Here is a 7,138-nt window from a genome sequence, read left to right as displayed (position 1 = left end):
AGACCTAAGTTTGCCAGGACACTACATTTTGCCCCACCTGCTACGAACTGGAAACTTGCACTCACTCATTCAAAAATATTTATCCAGTGTGGGGCACTGTGCTTGGCTAGGGATACAGTGGTGAGGCACCCAAACAGAGATGTCCCTGCCCTCAGAGGAACCACACAAACAGGTATATCATAACTGTCGCTGGAATGAAGTGCTATAAAAGAAAAGGACAGCCAGTCTACCTCTGGGGACACACCCCAAAGAACTGAAAGCTGCAACTTGAAGAAATATATGTCCACCCATGTTCATAGCAGCATTATTCACAGTAGCCAAAGGGTGGAAATACCTAAGTGGCCATCCACAGATGAACAGATAAGCAAATGTGGTCTGTCCAGAGAATGGAGTGTTATTCAGCCTTAAAAAAGAAGGCATTCTGACACTTGCTACAACACGGATGGACCTTGAAGACATTATGCTCAGTGAAATAAACCAGATGCAAAAGCACAAATCTTATATGATTCTTCTTATTTGAGATCCCTAAAAGAGGGAAATTGATAGAAACAGAAAGTAGGAGGGTGGTTCCCAGGGGCTGGGAGAGGGGAATGGGGAAGTGAGTGTTTCATGGGGATAGAGTGTCAGCTTGGAGGAATAAAAGGTCTAGAGATGGATGATGGTGATGGCTACACAACAATATGAATGCACTTAGTGCCACCAAACTGTACACTGAGGGGGTCAGGACATGCCTCCCCAAAATATGCCAGTTTGGTATATTGACTATTTTGAGCTAAAGAGACTTGAAAAACAGCAGATGCAAGAATGGCATTCTGGGGGCAGATAGGTGGCTCAGTTGGTTAGAGCGCGAGCTCTGGGCAATAGGGCTGCGGTTCGATTCCCACATGGGTCAGTGAGCTGTGCCTGCGCCTCTGCAACCAAAATGAAGTGAATGAGCTGCCGCTCAGCTCCCGGGGGGCCAGATGGCTCAGTTGGCTGGAGTGCCGGCTCTCAACCACAAGGTTGCCGGTTTGACTGCCGCAAGGGATGGTGGGCTGTGCCTCCTGCAACTAACAACGGCAACTGGACCCAGAGCCAAGCTGCGCCCTCCACAACTAAGACTGAAAGGACAACAACTTGACTTGGAAAAGACAACAACTTGACTTGGAGAAGTCCTGGAAATACACACTGTTCCGCAATAAAGTCCTGTTCCCCTTCTCCAATAAAATCTTAAAAAAAAAAAAAAATAGAATGGCATTCTGACCTCTCCTTCCTGAAAAGAAGAGAAAAAACTCCCGTGTAGAAGATGCCTGCCCTACAGCAGGAGGAAAAGAACACCTTATCACCAGAGAAGGGGTGCTGAGGCTGAGAGACAGCTGTACAGACCAGCCTTGTTAACATAACCTTCCTTTAGCCTCCTCATATATTTTAGTTACTTTTCCACAATTACTACTCTTATTCAACCTAGTATATAAGCACTTAGGCCTACCTGCCTTTCGGGTCTTCATTTTCCTGTGAAGGCTCCCATATACCTGGAAAAATAAAATAAAATTTGTATACTTTTCTCCTGTTACTCTGTCTTATGTCACTTAATTCTCAAGCCCAGCGGGAGACCCTAACAGAGAAGATGAAAAGGTTTGCCTCTCCTACACTACAAAACAGAACAACACACAAATTCCAAGAGATCAGGGAAAAAAAGATAATGGCCATGAGAAGGGGCCCTAATAGGGTTTGCAGAGGGACATTTCCAGAGAGGACCTCCCTGAAGGGACAGCGGAGATCTGAAGGATGAGGAGGAGCCAGCAAGACAAAAAGGGTGGGCATGGGCACGGACTGGGCCAGAGCAATGCAGGGGGCCATCCTGTAGGAAGAAGAGAGAATAGTATGAGGTGGACAGGCCAGTTATGGCAGGGCAGAGCCTTAATAAGGATTCTGGACTTTTCCTAGGAGCAATGGCAGGGTTTCACATAGGGAAACAATGCAATCAGATCTGAAAGTGTAAAATCACTCTGTAATTTAGGTGAGAAATGGGTTTAAGGAGACAAAAAAGAGGATGAGAGGGACTGAGGCTACCCCACTTAGCATCGTTCCAGAGATGGAGAGGAGCCCCCACTCCCCCAACTCTGGGAAGGAGGATCCAGAAATAGCAGGGAGGGGCCCAGGAAAAGGCCTCTGCTGGTCCCTCGTTCCCTGAGCTCCCTCTAGGCGTAGTTCCTCAGGGCTGGGCACCTTCAGAGGTGACTCTGCATCTTTCTGTCTTTCTGGGGTTGGGCTGCACAGAAGTGGAAAGGGAGGTTTGTGTAAACACTTTCAGAGAAGGAATTGCTCAAAACAGGCCTTGCAGCTGAGTCTGGGGAAATTGAACTTGACAGTGCTGGGAGGTCTGGACTGGGAACCTCAGGGTGGGGCTCATCTCCATAGCAACCAGAAACAGCCCCAGACTGTCCTGGCTCTGCCTCCTGATGCAGAAGCAAGGAACTTGTTACTGAAATACCCATGGCCAAAATGACCCACCCCAAAATAGCTCCCTTCCACGTCACCACTGCCTCACATGGCAGCTGTCACTCTCTCCTCACAGCTGAACCAACCAACAGCAAACGAACAGAAGAAAGTGGAGTGTTAACCTCGAGTTTTCTTTCTTTCCCTGGCTTATTTGAAAGATGATCACTGGGCCTGCCTGGTGGCTCAGGTGTTTAGAGTTCCGTGCTCCTAACGCCGAGGTCGCTGGTTCGATTCCCACGTGGGCCAGTGAGCTGTGCCCTCTACAGCTAAGATTGTGAACAACGGCTCCCCCTGGAACTGGGCTGTGAGCAGCCAGAGGTCCGGGTGAGCCGCCCTAGGCTATTGTATGCTGCTGTGCGGCCCTAGGCTACAGTGTGCTGCCATGAGTGGCCTGCAGCAGAGAGCTACTGTGAGTGGCCAACCGATGACCGGTGACTGACTGCCTCAGCTGGGGGGGAGCGCAAGGCTCCTAATACCAGCATGGGCCAGGGAGCTGTGTCCTACAGAACTAGACTGAGAAACAATGGCTTGAACAGGAGTGGGGGGGGGGAAAAGAAAAAAAAGAAAGATGACCACTGGCTGAGTGAAAATAAAAAACTAAAAAACTCTATGTATCAAGCATGAATTTGTCTCATAACATTCAGATACAAGAAATGTCAATTTTGGTATTTTTCTTGAATCAAAATTTATTATGAGCTGCTCTTTGCCAAGAGGCTAAGAAATTCAACCTCAGGCATGTTTGGTGGTGGTGCAGGGCTGGAGTGTCATTCCCCCTCAGTAGAGCGATGATCTGGGGTTTTACACGGTCCCATGGAATAGGAGAGCTTCTCCACAAGGTAGAAATCTTCCCTGTACTGGGGCAGCGGCTGAGATGTCCACTGTCCAAGACCAAGTGGTCTCGTATGGCGAGCCTCCTCTCCCCTGGGCCAAACAAGCTTTGGGGACTATACCAAACTGTTGTCTTTCTGCTTCAACCCCCCTGCAATAGTCAGCTAGGGCCGCTGTAGCCAAGTATCACCATCTGTGGCTTAAACAACAGAAATGTGTTGTCTCACAGTTCTGGGGGCCAGAAGCCCAAAATCAAGATGCGGGCAAGGATGGTTCCTTCTGGGGTTGTGAGAGAGAATCTGTTCCAGGCCTCTCCCCCTCTAGGGGTTTGCTGACAATATTTGGCAATCCTTGGCTTGTAAATCTCTGCCTTCATCACATGGTGTTCTCCCGGTGTGCATATCTGTCCAAATTTGCCCTTTTTATAAGGACAGCAGACACACTAGATTATGGCCCATCCTAATTACCTCATCTTAACTACCTCTGCAACAAACCCTACTTCCAAAGGAGGCCACATTCTGTGGTACTAGGGGTTAGGATTTCAACATATGAATTTACCGGCGAGGGACACAATTCATTCCATAACATCCACCCTCTAAACTCAGCTCCCCAATGCTGAGGCTGGGACCCTGGGCCACATTTCTCCATTGCCTGCTGCCCTGCCAATAGGGGCCCTAGAGGGTCTGCAGGGCTGGAGGAGAACGGGCCCCTGTCTTCCTGGCTGCTGGCTGTTCCACCATCATCACAGGAAAGCTTCTTCACCCCGGCAGCTGCAGTTCCTTCGCAGCAGCTAAAAGCAGTTTGTAATTTTTCCAGCCCTTGCAGAACCAGCCACCTGGAGCCCCCTTCTGAGACACACCACCAGCAGGCATGGCTCTTCCTCAGAGGGTTGGGTTTTAGTTCCCCGGGGCTCTTCCTTCAAGCTTCTGTGTTTTGATAATTCCAACTTTGCCCTTTGGTCCCCAGCCCTAGGGCTGGTGGCTGCTTCACGCACCTCTGGGACACCTCAGAATTTTCTGTTTCACTTTTACAGTTACCTAGCAATCTGACTTTTAAATGACATGCCAAGTTTATACCTGTTAATTTTTTTTTTTTTAAAGATTTTATTGGGGAAGGAAATAGGACTTTACTGGGGAACAGCGTGTACTTCCAGGACTATTTTATCCAAGTCAAGTTATTGTCCTTTCAGTCTTAGTTGTGGAGGGTGCAGCTCAGCTCCAGGTCCAGTTGCCGTTGCTAGTTGCAGGGGGCACAGCCCATCATCTCTTGTGGGAGTTGAACCGGCAACTTTGTGGTTGAGAGGACGCACTTCAACCAACTGAGCCATCTGGGAGCTCAGCGGCAGCTCAGCTCAAGGTGCCATGTTCAATCTTAGTTGCAGGGGACGGAGCCCACCATCCCTTGCAGGACTCGAGGAATTGAACTGGCAACCTTGTGGGTGAGAGCCCACTGGCCTATGTGGGAATCAAACCGGCAGCCTTCGGAGTTAGGAGCACGGAGCTCTAACCGCCTGAGCCACTGGGCCGGCCCCATATGTTAATTCTTTATAGTAAATTCTCTGTTCAGATAAGCGGGATGGTTTCTGCCTCCTGAACACAGTTCCTGGTGTTCAGATCCCAGCGACCATACCCCTACCTCTTGGGATTGCTGTGTGTGTGTGGGGGGGTCCTACGAGTGGAGAATCCCCCAAATTCTGCTCCTGACCCTGACCTCTGGAAAGCACTCCTTCTCTCTCTGGGTGCAGCCATTTTTGCAGCCCCAGCCCTCTGGCTCCTACAGCCACAGCCGCACACAATAGGCCTTGGCCTCCAGACAAAAGCCTAGGCCTTTGTACTTTTAAAGTATCCGGCAAATTCTGTGTTTAGCCAGTGCTGAGAACAACTGTTAGAGAAACTACAAGCCTGCTCTGGGAACAAGACGGGTTGCCTCCCCTCTTGGCTGAGAGATGGAAAAACACCAACCTTCTGACTCCCCCCCATTAGATGTCTAAAGTGACCAGTATGCTGGTTTGAGTCTCACTCCGGAGACCTCGTATCTCTGACTCCAGACCCAGTCTTGGACTTGGCAATGGAAATGGCCTAATTACCTATGACCGACTCTGCTGTGTCGCTGGTGGGGTAGAAGGGCAGAGCATTTGCATTCATGCCAGGGATGCTGCTGGTGCCAGCGGGGCTAGGGGGAGTAGCTGCCAGGCTGGAGGTGATACTAGAAGAGATGCTTGAGGTCAGGGGGCTGCCCACAGGGAGGATGCCCAGCACGTCCTGCAATGAGTGAGGAAAGGCATCTCTGGTAAATTGCTTCCCAACCTTTTTGATGTCATGGCACACATAGAAAATGATTATTTGTTCAGCACAAATGATACTCGTTCTGCTCACTGAGGCAAAGAGATAAAACTTCTTGGGGGTCAAGAGGTGACTGATCCAGGGGGCCTGTCACCCTGGACCCCATCTGGCTGTCCTGGAGTGAGGGGAGCCAGTATGTCTCCCTCAGAACACCACTCAAGAAGCTTGGGTTTGGAGAACAGGAACAATTACAGCTCATTGAAAAGGAACCATTTCTGGAAACAGGCAGATTCTGTGTGGAATCTAGAAGGCAGGAGAGATCTGAATTCTGAGACCTGGACCCAGGCGGAGCCTTTTGCTGAAGAACCGCGCTCAGTGTGAATACTGGAAACCATCAGCCCCCTCTATGGGTTGGGAGCCGCCCTAACAGTGTCCACATGGTCATGTGCGTTTTTCTTTCTGTTTCATAGTCATATGTTTTTTAAAATTTTCAAAAGTTGGACGTTGAAGGCAGAGTCAGTTAAGCCTGCTATCTCTCTCCCCACTATGACTTCCTGTTTATCACATTTCCCTTCCTGTAAGAAGCCTCCAGGTAGCTGCAGCACTGCGTATTTGTGACTGCATGTTTCAGTTCTTAAGAAGGCCCTCCATAATTGTAAGCCTCAGGCCTGACGAAACCTGCTTCTGCCTCTGCCACCAACCAAGTGTAGCAAAGGTTGGTGGGACAGGACTGCTGCCACCTTCCCTTTTATGGCCCTTGGAGCAGTCATTCTTGCATACCCATTACTAGGTGGATTTTCTTTCTTTTCGAAATTCATTATTAATATTTATAACGTGCACAGTAAAAAAAACTACGCAAGAGTATGCAATGCACACCCAATTCCCAGACCCGTGCCTCAACGGAATAATGCCAAAAACAATGTCTGTTGGATCTTTCCAGAAACTTTAGATCTAGAGCTTGATCCTATTTTTTATACACCATTCTGTGATTAACAAACCTTGGCGATCTTTCCATACCAGCACGTAGAATTTGACTTCATTCCTTTCCACAACTGCATAGGTTGCACTTGTGAAAATTAACCTAACCATTTGGGGCAGGTTTCATCAAGTCCATTATGCACTACTTCATTGCCCTTGTCCTGGAAGGTCCAACCTGGTTTTGCACAAGACCTCACAGAAGGCTGTTAACCTGTTTCATAATCTTTTCTAGTTTTCTATCCTTCTTCCAAGAAATCTCACTCAAAACGTAAGTCGCAGATGAATCCCGACGTTGGCCACCACGTGTCGGAAATCAACTGTTTGCTTAAAATCGCCGATTCCTTCAGATTAACGATGCACGAGCACCGCCTCGCGGGGTGTGAGACGCTCACATTCCCCCACTTAAAGGTCCCCCTCGGAGGTGGGGGAGTTTAGCTAACTACAGCTGCTCAGTGGGGGCTGCCCAGTGCTAAGTCACAAGCTGAAATGCGTCATCCCAATTTTGTAAGCTACCCGTCTCATGTTGTGTCTAACTCCATTCAGTTACTCAGTCTTATTTAAATCTCCCA

This window comes from Rhinolophus hipposideros (assembly GCF_964194185.1).
Source record: "Rhinolophus hipposideros genome assembly, chromosome: 20".
Lineage (NCBI taxonomy): Eukaryota > Metazoa > Chordata > Mammalia > Chiroptera > Rhinolophidae > Rhinolophus > Rhinolophus hipposideros.
Note: the sequence above shows the minus strand (reverse complement) of the source record.